At 42.8% G+C, this 13,806-nt stretch overlaps 1 protein-coding gene across 10 annotated transcripts in view; it reads right to left on the reverse strand.

Moving 5' to 3' along the window:
* RREB1 (ras responsive element binding protein 1) overlaps positions 1-13,806 on the reverse strand; it is a 167,509-nt gene that overhangs the window by 82,806 nt on the left and 70,897 nt on the right. The gene's annotated exons all lie outside the window — the stretch shown is intronic.

Consider the following 13,806-nt stretch of genomic DNA (forward strand, 5'->3'; position numbering starts at 1 on the left):
TATTCTGTACAACCCAAATTTATAGTCAAATATTATTATGCTCATTCACAACATTAGGCAAATGCTCCTTTCATTTTTTTTAGCTTGCAGAAAGAGAAAACAAAGGGACACATTACCCCATCAGATTTGCCAGGACTTAAAACTTTCACAGCCTATTCACACTTATCGTTTATATGGCTTCCTATGGCTCTGGCCACCAAACAGGTTACATTTCACAAATGGGTGGTCTCTTTAGTTTCCTGCTGTTTGAGTCCCAGGGCCATCCTTGCTCTTTTCAGTATGCTCAAACCAAAGTTCAGGAGCGTGCACAGAAAAATGTGCATTCTCTGCAGGGTCTTAAAATCAGTTGCTTAAGATGTTCTATACTATTTTTGTGCCCTATACCATTCTTACATAGGGCAAGATTTGGTATCAATGTGAAGACTTGAAATAAGATGGTCATTCTCGGAATTTGTCTACTAATATTCCAGCTGTGAGAACCACCAGGAGCTGAGAGACAAAGCCCCTGGCCCCCAAGGCTGATGCTCAGGCTGGGGAGATAGAGTAGACATGACACAAAGAGATAAATTCCAATCCAGGGGAAAATGTATTTTGAGTCAAACACTCTAAGGGCTGCAGGGCTCCCCAGGGGTGTGTCATCAAGCATGAGGGCAGTAAGCAAAAGCAAACCTGAGCTTGAAGGCAAGATCTGGCTTTCGAAAGACTGGGCATTCCACTTAGAAGGGAATGCGTGTGGGAAAGCAGAGACCGAAGAGGTACATCTGGATGGAGCAGGGTCGCGAAAACATTACTTCTTAAATGTCTGTTTTCACCCTTCTCCAGTGAAATGAAAAAATTTATTGAGATTCTCACAATGCTGAATGCATTTTCTTTTTTGTTAGGTTAAAATACCCCCTTTTTAAAATGAGATGATAAAGATAGCAGATGATGGGGACTGTTTTTTAATGTCCTTATTTGGAAAAAGAAAAAGTGGCAATCCAGTGTCTAACTGCAAGCGTTCTGCCTTACGTTCCTGGCCCATGAAAACAGAGCCCCTGGGAGACCCAACTAGAGCAGCGCATTGTGGAGAGGAGAAAGAGGAGTGGGGGAGATGGCAAAGAGGGGCTGGCAAAATTATGCAATTATGCAGAGGTCAAGGTTCCACCTCACAGGGACGGACTTTATCCTGTGGCCACGGGAACCCACTGAAGGGTCCCCCACTTTTGTTTTAACCCCGGGATGAAATAATCATATCCATATTTAAAAAGCTCTGGGCAGCAGTTTAAAAGACGGAAGATTAGAGGCACATACCCAGTTAAGAAGCTACTGCAATACTAAGGGACAGACATAAGGAGCACCGGGATCCAGAAAATGCCACCAAGGGACCCACCATGCTGTGAGGAATGAGGATGAGAGAGACGCTGGGCTTCCTGCATTAGCAAGAGAATGGGCAGCGAGGCAGTTCACTGAGATACAGAAGAAATTCCCAACAGCAGAGGATAAAGAAAATAGAACAGGAGGAGACTGGATGTGGAGCAGCAGGCTTGAGAGGAGCTCTGTGTCAAAGAAAACCTAAGAATGTCCACAGACAGGAGCAGAGGGGAAGGCGGAGCCGGTGCTGGAGGAGATGGGCAAGGAGAGCCGGGGGCTCCCAGGCACGGGGGGTGAAACGCGTGTGATTACTGAACACCTACCTAACATAGGAGCCACACAAATGTACGTGTCGTCGTCAGAGCAGACTCTGGCAACGAAAATTGACCATGATAAGCAGCTGACGTGGGGGGAAGCGCTTAAAAAGCCTTAACTTAAAGTTACAAGTCTACACGAAATTTTACCAAATATAAAACACCAACAAAATCCCTCCTTCCCTCACTCTTCCTAACATGCTAGTTACGGAGTTAAAACACTTTACTGAGTTGATATGCTCTGGAGCAATGCTGTCCGGCTTAGAGTTCTGTAAGGATGAAAACACTCCTTGTATGCGATGCCCATATGATAGCCAGTAGCCACACATGACCATTTGCACTTGAAATGAGGCTAATGTGAGTAGCTAAACTTTAAATTTTTATTTACGCTTCACTTAAAACTTAAATAGCTACATGTGGCTAGTGTCTGTCCGGCTTTTGTATCAGACAGCACAGGTGGATGGTATTTTTTCTCTCTCGGGTAATCTTGGGTTTCTAGACTGTAGTCCTTATTTTGTTTGCTTCCTGGGGTTTTTAGCCTAAAGGCAGGAATAAAGGTGATATAGTGTGGTTTTTACCTGCAGGCAAGGGAGGGGACCATAAGCTGATCCCTGAAGTAACTTCCTTTGCTATGATTCTCCTTTCTTCCTGGTGTTTATCAGAGTTTCAATGTATAAAGGGAAACAACCCATGAAACCAAAAACAGAGGGACATCTAAACAGACTGACTCGTCCCAGTGGTGAGTCATCACCATGCCCCATCTACCCAAAACCTGCTTAGGCCTGGTCCCACCTCAAACACGAAGATCAATGTGTGAAAGCACGGCAAAATGTTTTTAAAGTTAGATCAAGTTTAAAAAGCAAGTCAGTACATTTACGCGCTCTACGTTATGAGAATGTGTCTATGGACAAAGGCTGGAAGATGCACCCTGCAGTGTCACTGAAATACGGTGATTTTCAAAACAATACAAGTATAACTTAATGTCACTGTAAACTTGATTATTTGTAATTTAAAATTATTTTTTAAAAATATACAAGAAATGGAGCGGCTGGTTGCTCAGTAGGTTGGAGCGTGATGCTAATAGCACCAAGGTTTGCCGGTTCGATCCCCACATGGGCCAATGTGAGCTGCGCCCTTCTTAAAATGAAAACAAAAACAAAAAAAAACAAAAAAAACACACAAGAAATAAAATAATCAAACTGCACTCCTTCTTAAGATGTGAAACTGTTCCCCTTCTTCCCTCCACAATTTATATCTAGTCATAGCCAAGTGTCTGGCACACAGTAGGCATTTGCTTAGTTCATTCTGTAAATATGAGCCTATTATGGGCCACCCACCTATTAGGAGTTGATATGCTCAGGTTCTACAGACAAGTACAAGATTCATACCCATGAAACTTGTATGTAAAAGTATGTAAAAGTATTACCACATATGTAAAATGTATGGGTATTCATTTTGCGGTGGAAGAGTCCATAAATTTGATCAGACTTTCAAACCTTCCTTTTCTTGTAAAGATGAGATCAACCATGTAATTCACTTTAAATAGTACCTGACACATACATGGCAATAAGTCAATAAAAGTTAGTGAAATCAATCCCCTGAACAATCTCCCAATGCCTGCTATAAACAGTTATAATTTTAGAACAGAACTCACCCTACAGAAAGGATGGCGGGGTGAGCCCCATCTATGTCACTATGTGTCTGTGGTTTCGTTCTGTCCCAGTTATTCCAGGAAAAACATTCCAATAACTGTTAGGAGGCTAATAAGAGTGGGTTTCTTGATTCTGACTATTAGGTTAAAACTTCCTGAATGCATATTATCGCCATCTCTGGACCATCCAAGGCACCAAGGAGGTTCTCTGTAATCTGTGTATAGATGTAAATGTGGCTGGCCCAAGCAATTCCTGGGAATCTCAAAGGGGTCCCAGAACAGTGTGTGGTCTTGTGGAGGATGTTTGTTTTGCAATTAACAAAAGGTAAGGGAGGCATTAGTGAGCCTTTTAAATAGAAGCCAAGAACTAAACCGGAGTCCTCTATGCACCTAACAGTTCTTACTTAAATTGTAATGCGTAAATAAAGTAAATTGGCTATAAAAGGGAGGATTATATCAACTATAAAATTCAACAGTCAAAACCAGGGGAGTGGGAAAAGTGTGATTAAAAGGTATGGTTTTTTTTTGGGGGGGGGGCTCTTTCCTTGTTTTCTCACATGTTCTTTGAAGGTGAAAACAAAACAAAAAAAAAACCTTTCTGAAAAAATAAATGGGACCTGCGATCTCCCTTCAAATGATTTTGGGGGGGGGGGATTCCACTTAAGGCCCTCAAATATTGCTTGATGATAAAAATGCATTTGTCAGTTATCTCAATTAGTTAACTATTGATCTACTACTAGATTGAGGGCGGGCGGAGGGGGGTTCCAAGAGCTCACCACCTAGCTTAGCTGAAAGAAAAAAAGAAAACATGAAAAAGTAAGAGAATTAAGCGTGTCTACGCAATATTAATTTTCAGTCCAGAAAAAACACTGGCCTGAGTAAGTGAAAGAGGTATCAGAGGTGGAAGAGAGGGTGGGAGAAGCTGATACCGAGTAAGGACCAGGAAAAGCTAGGAACCAGGTCCAGATCACAGAGGGTGCACAGGGGCAAATTACGAGAGCCGGGCAAGCTGGGGTAGTAGGTGTCGGCTCTGTGGAGGCATGAGAAGATGACGTCAGTTTTAAGAAAACCTGTCTGAACATGGTATGGGGCTGCAGGGGAGAGAGACCTGCCTAGAAATGGGAACAAAGGAAGTAGACAGGGAAAGGTAAACCTGAACACCTTTCAAAGAACTGCAGGAACCTGGAAGCAGGCCGGTATACAATGCAAAGAGCAGAGGGTGCTAAGGAGTAAGTCACTTTGCCACAGGCTAGATCTCCTGGGGCACCTGAATGGTGATCGTAAGGGGTTGGGCTAAATCCTTTTCAGACACTCTGGAAAGTGAAGAAAAGGAGAGAAAGTCTTGGTACTATGGGATTAGTATACTGGCGAGAAATTGGAGCTAATGAATGCACGGGATCAACCTTCTACAGAGAGGTAAAGCCTGAGCTAGGTGAACTGAGACTCACAGAAAGAGCGTCCAGATGGAACACACATTTTAAGCTGCCGAGGTAGGAATAAGGTCTGGTAGGAATGCGGTCTCCAGGAAGGAGGAGAATGTGTGTGGTGTCCAAATAAATGTGAAAACGTTAGCAATGCAGGGGCATAACCCTTCTGAGTCTGGGAAGATGAGCGTAACAGAAAGAACACTTGAGGGGATGCTCAGGGAAGCTCACGGGTAGATGGTCTTAATCTTGAGCACACAGTAGGCATTCATGTATTTTACTGATTAGTAATCTCAAGAAAATAGGCAGCTGGTCATGTGCTGTGAGTAGGAGGAAGAGAAAAGGGGAACTGATGGCTTAAGGAGCAAAGGACGCCAAGGAGCTGGCGGGAGGAGCACAGTGGCAGCGACAATAAAGGCCTCCCCGGGGCAGGGACGACGAAGCTGAACAGAGCAGGGGCTCTGGGTTAGCTTCCATGTTTACAACCACAGGGTCTCAATGTGCTCTGGAACAAAATCAGGCTCAGGGCTGCAACGAGGCCGCCCTCTGGAACCCTCTCCCACTCAGGGTGCGTTTGGCATCCTGTTTCCTACTCTGAATGGCTGGGTCAGGAGGAGGGAGGAAACCCGTGCTGTTTCAAATGGTTGCATCTTTTATTACTGCTATTTGAGGCAAACCTGTTAACGTTTCTTCCAACAGATGCCCAGTTCATACAGGTAGCTGCTCCCCTGAACAGTAAACATGTGGACTCTCTTTACAGACACCAAGGGCATCAGGTCTCCCAGAGAAGAGAGAACGTTTTCCAAACACCCAACCCAAAATGGCTTTCACTTTTTTTTCAGGCTGCACTTTACAAATCTAACCCAGATGCACCTCCGTGCAGAATGCCAGCGGGACACCACACGGGACTCGCGGGACTTGGTTCGTAGGAGGCACACAGCCCACCCTGAGCACGGGTCCCAGCCTTTCTCCCAGGGCAAGCTGGTCTGGGCAAATGCGCACGCAAGGCTCTGTGATTCAATTAGTGTGAGTTCAGTTGCTCTTTTTTAGGTCAGTTCTTTCTTTTGTTTAGATCTGACTCAAGATTTACTTCCATTATCTACACCTCTGTTAAAGTACCTAAGCAAATGAAACCATTTAAAATGATGATGGCAAAGGAAGTGATGAAGGGGAAGGAAAGGAACTGGATCTTTAAAACATAGGCAAATAATCTCCACTCTCCCCCCTCCACCATCGTTGTTCTCTTAAATTCCCAGACTCCTAGACAAGGAATTGTTTCTCAAAGGAAAATTCTAGACTCTAAGTCTGAATGTGAAAACCCCATGGTTAAGCCCTGGCTTACAGAAAACTAAAAATTTCAGCAATTCTGGAATGAAATGTTACGTTCAGAGCTATACAAAGCATAGCAGCTGTTCCTAGTCAACATGAAAACCGAAAGGGGTGATGCTATCTTTATCCTCTACCTAGGCTCAAAGCTGGTACCGTCCTGGGCAGAGCTGCCAAGAAGCCGTCTCAGTTCTAGTCCGCTGAGCACAAGAGACAAAGAAGGCAAGGGAATGCATGGGCCAGCAAAGTACACCTAAATAACAACAAATAATAGCTCACCTGTGAGAAAGAAAATGCAGTTAATAATTAAAAATGTTTAAAGGATGCGAGGAAAAAGAACTGCCTGAAAAGTAGTTCTCAATGCCATTTGGTCCCAGCCTTTCTTCCAGGGCAAGCTGGTCTGGGCAAATCCTTTTCAATCAAATCAGTTCAAAATTCAAGAGACTAAATCATGTCTAACTCTACCTGAATTTCCCAAGCGGAAGAGGCAGAACCCTTTTGTTAATTTTCTTGGAGGAAAAATACATTTTGCCTATTAAAACTCAAGTCCTGCTCATAAAAACTTAACAGAAACCCTCTTCAGACTGTCTCACAGGATCAGGCCCCAGATGAACTTCTCAGGGAGAGCAGATGCTGATGGAAAATGGAAGACACAAGAAGAATCAAAAGGGAAGATTATGAGCACAGGCTTCTCCCATCAGCCTGAAGCTCACACACCGGTTAACTGAAGAAAATGTTCCTCTGACGCGACTGAACAAGCTCACTCTGAGAAAGTACTTCCCGCGAGCAACGCTGTTCTACCCCTCCCAACCTCACGCTATTTATCGTTCTGTTTTAAATGACTGGGCAACTGCTGCCTAGCCATGCATCTCCAGGATTGGCCAACACTGCCAACCAGCCCACCACACATGTAAACCACCAACGAATGAAGCTCGTGGTGAGGGGACTTGTAATGTGAACTGCCACCAACACACCACACTTCCTGCTAATTCTGACAGACGGCCTCCATTCAAGAAAAAGTGAAAAACTACTGCAGAACCTGGTGTGTTATCACCCTAAGCTCAGCAAGTAGAATTGCACAGCAGTTAAGGAGTGGGCTCGGGAGCCACCCTGCCCAGGTTCAAATCCTCCCTCTTCCACTTGGCAGCTCTGCTAAGTGGCCTGACTTACAGCACTGCCCTTAGACAGTTGTGGAACCTCTTTCTGCCTCAGTTTCCTCATCTGTAAGATGGAGACAATGATAACACCTACTTCATGTGGTTGTGAGAAACAATGAGTTAAATCTGTAAAGTGCTTAAACACAGTCTGGGGCATATAGTACAAACCTTCTAAGTGCTTCTATTATCACATATGCCCTCACATCTGAGAGTACGTTTACTACACAAATACACTAGCAAGTGCGTGTCAGCACTTCAGGGCTGATTCACTAATTATCAGTTAACAGATGGTAAAGACATTCCATTCATCCAGCACAGTGGTTCTCAAATCTAAGCATGCATCAGGTTTGTAACAGATTTCTGGGCCCCACCTCTAGTTTCTGATTCCGGAGGTCTGGGGTGCGGCCTAAGAATCTGTTTCTCCCCAGTTCCCAGGTGAGGCTGGTGGCTGGTATGGAAATGAAACTTTGAGAACCACTGCTCTACGGACCGCTTAACTCCTCATGTTCTATGCTTCAGGCCTAAGCCTCGCCTATACTTCTGTGTTCAGTGAGCCTTAAGGAGATAGAATAAGAAAGCAGAGTGGCAAATATGCCTGTGGCAAAGAGGTTTGCTGCAAGAGAATACCCGTGTGTTCTTCCATGTTGCCTAGCACCCCTACACGTCTGCACATGGCAGACCACATGACAAGTTCTGGCCAATCGGCTGCTGTAAGGAAAGATGACACACCTCCCTTCCAGTCTGAAGCTTTTAAAACCTGATGTGTGACATATGCCCTCACATATGAGAGTACGTTTAGCTGGCTAGCCTTTCCTTACTGTGGTGATCTAGAAGCATGTGTAACGGCAGGGGTAGCTAGAAGATGACAGCAGCCTGGATCCCTGGGCCACTGCTTGGAAGGGAGCTATACTAGAGAGCTGCTAGACCTGCAGCAGATTCCACATGAACAAGCAAAGGCATTTTATGGGTTAAGCCACTGAGATCTTAAAGCTGGTTTGATACTCAGCCTCGCTTAACTCAACATGACTAAAACAATTCCTATCATCATCAAAAACCTCCACATCAGTCTTATTTGGTCTAACCCATCAAATACAGATGTGAGGCATTTTATAATAAAATCAGTTAGTTGGGATTCCTACCCTACTCTCATTCACTTTAATTCTTCAAAATAGATGAGGGATTTTTTTAAAAAACACCTATTTGGGGTCTGTTTCTCACCAAATATAAAAATTTTTCACTACAACATAATTATGTAACCGTTGTCAACAATTGAGGAAGCTAGGTATGCTAAGAAGTGGAAAATGGGAACATTAAAGTACACGGAAGGCTTCAGATCGAGCCCCACAAAACAATGCACATGTACTAATGCTATAGGGGCAGGCCAGGGGGAAAGGGTCTCCCGTTTTTACTTATCAAATCATGTATGACTTGATAACATATTTTGCCGAAATGGGAGAAGGTTGTCTCTTTAAGGTAAAAACATCATCATTTAACGACAAAACTGTTCTTAAAATATATATAATAATAATTTCTAGTCAACCGAGGAAAAGTCCTTCTAGGCCATGTGGAATTAAACATAATAAAGATTCTCCTTACACAAAAATTACCACCAAACACACACACGCGAAACCAAGTATAATCTAGAACTCAATTGACAACACTAACTAGAAAATTTATGAAATACAAAATTTAGAATAATTGAGGCAAAAGAATTTAAAAACATGTACTGGAATGACTTAGGTCTCCTGGTCTAGAGAGCAGCACTTTGCAGGGCCCTTGAGGAGGGCTTTAATTAGTGGGATCTACAACTAATCTCAAAGGTGAGAGAATTCTCCTTAACTCTTTCTACAAAGGGCAGGAGAACAACCCCTTTGTGTGTACACACACACACACACACACACACTCTTTCCAACTCATTTTCCAAGGAGTTCAGTGGCTCTCTGCTCCCCAATCCGACTGGTAAAGCTCAGCCTTGAGATGGGGGATTCTGCTGCTTCTGGCCTTCTCAAGTTCTTAGGCCATTTGAGTGCCTCCTTCTCTGGGTGTGTCACATTCCATCTCTTTAGGTACTTCCATGTGGCCAAAAAGAAAAAAAAAGGTAAATACTCGTGATGTATTTGGTCACATATTACAACTCAGTTATAAAATCAGAGTTGAAAATAATAAAAAGACCCCAATGAGAAAAGCTGAATTTCTCTAATATTAATGTTTTATAGCTACTCAGCAACTGTTGGGTTTTGTTGGTGAATGGGTTTCTTTTTGTTTTTCTTTTAGGAGACATTTGAAAAATGAAAATCTGAAATTTTAAACGTCTCTATTTTTTAAAAAAATCATATGACATACTACCGTTAAGACATGAGGAAGACCAATAGTCTCCATGCATACCCTACAAAAAGGTTTTATTCTTCACTTTTCATTAAGGAGCTAACACTGGGGGACATTCTCTTAGGATACCAGAGATAGTAGGAATAATGTGCAATTTGATAATAGGTGGCTGTATTAATAATCACAGAGCTGAAAAAAAAAAAAAAAGCCCAAAACTCAGCATCACATCTTGCCGGCACTCTCCTAAAAGCCCCTGAAAACTCCCTATTAAGCAAGTTGATTTTATAACACTCATAACCCAGCCTCAAATCAGACTCACTGTGTGTGCATCTCTACAAGGGAAATATAATAGGAACATCCGCATTTAGAAAACGAAAGCCATATAAAAGATCTCATGTGATTTTTGTAGTTGACTTGCTCGGTTTACTTCTTCCAGTCATATTCATAATGAGAATCAAGCTATAAGTAAATTCCTGGGAGTTTTAAACATTGTGCTTTATAATATAGCCAAAAGCCTCTTTCCATTAACTTACGCCCAGAAGGGTTTGTGGTTGCAGACTTCTTTCTACATATTGTCCATATGTCAGGAATTGATTTGGGAGCTTAACAAAATGGTTCGGTCCATTCCCTCTGCCTGTCCCAGCAGGGCCGGCCACCTCCTTCCAGGGGGTGCAGGGAACTGCCTGCGCACATCAGCAGAGCTGCTCCCTTTGCTCTTACGATTGCTGCCTCCTCCAACTTGCACCCAAATAAATCTAAAGCCACACAAATGTCATGTCCCTGCGATGTGCCAACTTTTATGCAGACCTAAGACCGCAACCAAAACCAGTTCTTGGTTAAATGAGTCCCAAACTATCACATCCCATGCACTCTGAAGTTCCTGCTCTCTCCACGGACTCCTCTGCAGAGACTGCTGCGCGTGTAGTGCAGCTCCTCGGGCTGATTTGCAGATCATATGACTACTGAAACTCCCCGGATAAAAAGCAAGCACTGTCCACTTTTCCTTGAAATCTCGAAATCCTGGTTAAGATCAGCAATCAATTAACACTTCAATCCTCCAACAGCCTCAAATCAATTGATCACGTTCTTCTCTTTGGCTCTCAACACCCCCTCCCCCAACAAATAACGAGATGTCCAGTAAAAGCCATGTTAGTCCGCTTTTTAAGGCAGACTGACAGCATTTACTTTATTTAAAAGATTAGGATTATGAGAAGGAGGGGAAAGCTTTCAAACAAACAATGAACGTTATGGACTGAAATGCTAATAAGTGCCTGGCCAATTTCTGTCATGCTTTTAAAGTGCTCCGGGGGCATCCGAGTATTAACTGACAGCATGCTCCCTTCCTTGTTCATCGTCAGCCTCCGTCACACAGATGAGTTCTCTGGGCCTGCGATTCATGGAGGCTGATCTCTAGGCAGCCAGCAGCTGTTCAAATCCACGCCTGGATGTTTTCCTCCCCTGCACCTCCAGCCACAGTTGTCCTTGAGGCCCCCTTACCCAATGGATGCTACAAGCACATCATCTCAAACGAGCCAACGCCAGTAGCTGCAGGTCACTTCACAGGTTACACACAGAATGAGGCACAAGCCCCGTGTGCCACTGCCCTCCTGCCTGCCGGCCAGCCCTCTCTGCGTTGTTCCCACCCAAGGAGTCTCTGCTCCTTGTTTCCTTAGAAGTGATGGCTCTTACTACTTTTTCATCTGCTGTGAGCATCTAACACCCAGAGAACTGATTTTTATTTCATATATGCGGTTCACATACATTTCCCTTCCCTGACAGGCACAGATGTCTAACCAGAAGAGAATACTTTCCCCCTTCATCATGGCTATCAGGAGGTACAGTCCCCACCAACGTTCAGAAGACCAAATTTCAAAACTAATTATATTTTCAAAGGGAACAATTTCTCTTAATTAAAGAAACAACAACCTACTTGATTCAGGAGCAGAAAAGTTTATACGAGCCTTACTCATAAGTTAACTATGAATTACAGCAAATCTAAATGCACAAAAGACTTAAACTTAGAATTATTAGAAGCTAATGTGGGAATATTTAAAATGCATCTACGAGTATGGTTAAAACTTATCCATGCTCCATACTGCTTCAGGTAAAATCAAAATGCTTGAAAACCTTTAGTAGGTTAAAACCTTTAGCTACACTGGAGAATTTTCAACCCTGAGATTTCCATAAAAATGTCTGAAAATCCTTAACAATGCCAAGACAGATTTTGGTATACCACCATGGAGTGCGGGGGTCATCTCCATCTGTAAAATGGAGCCACTAAGAAGAATAAAATTGACAAATACCCTGAAAAATAACAAACTCTGCCAAGGGAACACATTAAAATTTTCAAGTTAGGATTATTCTTCCTGGACAAAAAAGCCATGCAGACACTACTCTGGGTGACATATTCAATTCTTGGCACAGATATGAATTATGAAAGAATACTGAGTAAAATGAAGGCAAACTCATAAAAACAGACCAAGTGACTGCTAAAGCCCCTTCTGGCCCTAAATTCTATAGTTCTTAGAATGAGAGTGTAGTTGGGATGAAGGGAAACATACCATTTCTTCCTTCCATTTGTCATTGGATGGTTTAAAGTTAATGTCTTTAAATAGTTAAGTTTTCTAAGGCTTCCTTTAAGCTTAGAACTCCTTTTTTTCAGAGACTGTGTCTCCCAGGGTTTCTATGATTTCTCTGGTGCCCACTTTTTAAATGTACGTACTTTTTAAAAGCCATGACCTATTATTGTGTATTATTTTAGTTAAAAACATGAAAGAACAATTCACATTAGGAATACAGATAAACAACCTGGTAATGGTATTTGGACATCATACGACTCTGTTAATGAAACACTTTTTTCCTGCAAATCTGGGCAAATTATATTTTAGTAGCTAAGTAAATTATATTTCAGTATACACTGGAAGGTTCATTCTAACCCTTAATGTTAACTCATAAAGCAGCTGCACATTGCTAAGGGGTGTTCAGAAGTTTTTCTCTATCAAAATCCTGGGTGTAAATCATTCTAAAGTATCATTCAAACTTCCCCTCTCCTTAAGGAGAGCATGGTGAATCAATGTATGATTAATCTAACTTTTCTGGTCAGTGACTCAGCGTCATTACAATGAATAACTATTACACAAAAAGCCTTCAAAAATTAGTGTCACATCCCTCCTGCTTCAGTTCTGCCCCTATACCACATGCCCTCAAGTCAGCCATGCTTTTTTTCTGTTTTAACTGAAAATTTTATTTTTATTTTATTTTTTTAAGGAAGGCGCAGCTCACAGTGGCCCATGCGGGGATTGAACTGGCAACCTTGGTGTTATCAGCACCATGCTCCAACCTACTGAGCTAACCGGCCACCCCTGAAAATTTTTATTGAGAACATTGTGGATGCTGATGCAGTTGTAAGAAGCAACACAGAGGGCTGGCTCCTCTCTTCACTCTGCCCCGTTTCCCCCAATGGTACGCAGCTGTTCTGTGTGCGTCCTTGTCTCATCCCGCGACATCCTTTCTTACTGCTGTCCACTGCTGTCCGTGTTTCTCCTTCTGATGGCTTTGCTCCACCCTGAACCACCACCTCTGGCCTCTAATTTAATGTTGACTAGAATTGGGAGCAACAAGATGGCCAGGGCCTTATGTACAGTAAGAATAAACAGTGCTAAGTGTGACCTAAAGGATCATCATGAATCGAGGGGAGGGTCGGTCCCAGGACTTGCCACACCGGTGGGGCTTTTGAAAGCTCTATCTCGCATGTCCCCGCTTCCTGCTGACCCTCCGTCACTCACATGCTGAGTATTCTGGGCCTGAGAATGCCAAACGCATGACTTCTATGTAACTGACATATTACTTTTCCATCAACTGAATACTAGCTGATCGGTTGCTGTTTCCACACTGGTACCTGGTACTCTGGCAGTACCCAGTGTCCTACTCTGAACATTTTCTAACATGCCCTCTTAATACTTTGAAATGAATACACATAGCCTTAAAAATATTAATTCCTTTTCTGTACTCACTGACGTGTTTGAGGAAGTTTTAACTCATCAGTCACTTGTACTACTTGGAACAATTATATAAGTTGAAGAAATAAAGTTCTAAAAAAGATATGATAAAGAGCATAATAAATGTGCTTTAGAGACTTCAGTAAATAACAAAAAAAAACTGTCACTTTGTTCTTTTGCATTAGGAACGTCTCAAACAAAGAGGCCTGATGGAGGCAGACAGAAAGGGGCTTAACAGCTTAAGAAACGGGAAGGATGGTA

Source organism: Rhinolophus sinicus, chromosome 14, assembly GCF_057876585.1.
Source record: "Rhinolophus sinicus isolate RSI-liver-muscle chromosome 14, RSI-T2T, whole genome shotgun sequence".
In the NCBI taxonomy this organism is placed as follows: domain Eukaryota; kingdom Metazoa; phylum Chordata; class Mammalia; order Chiroptera; family Rhinolophidae; genus Rhinolophus; species Rhinolophus sinicus.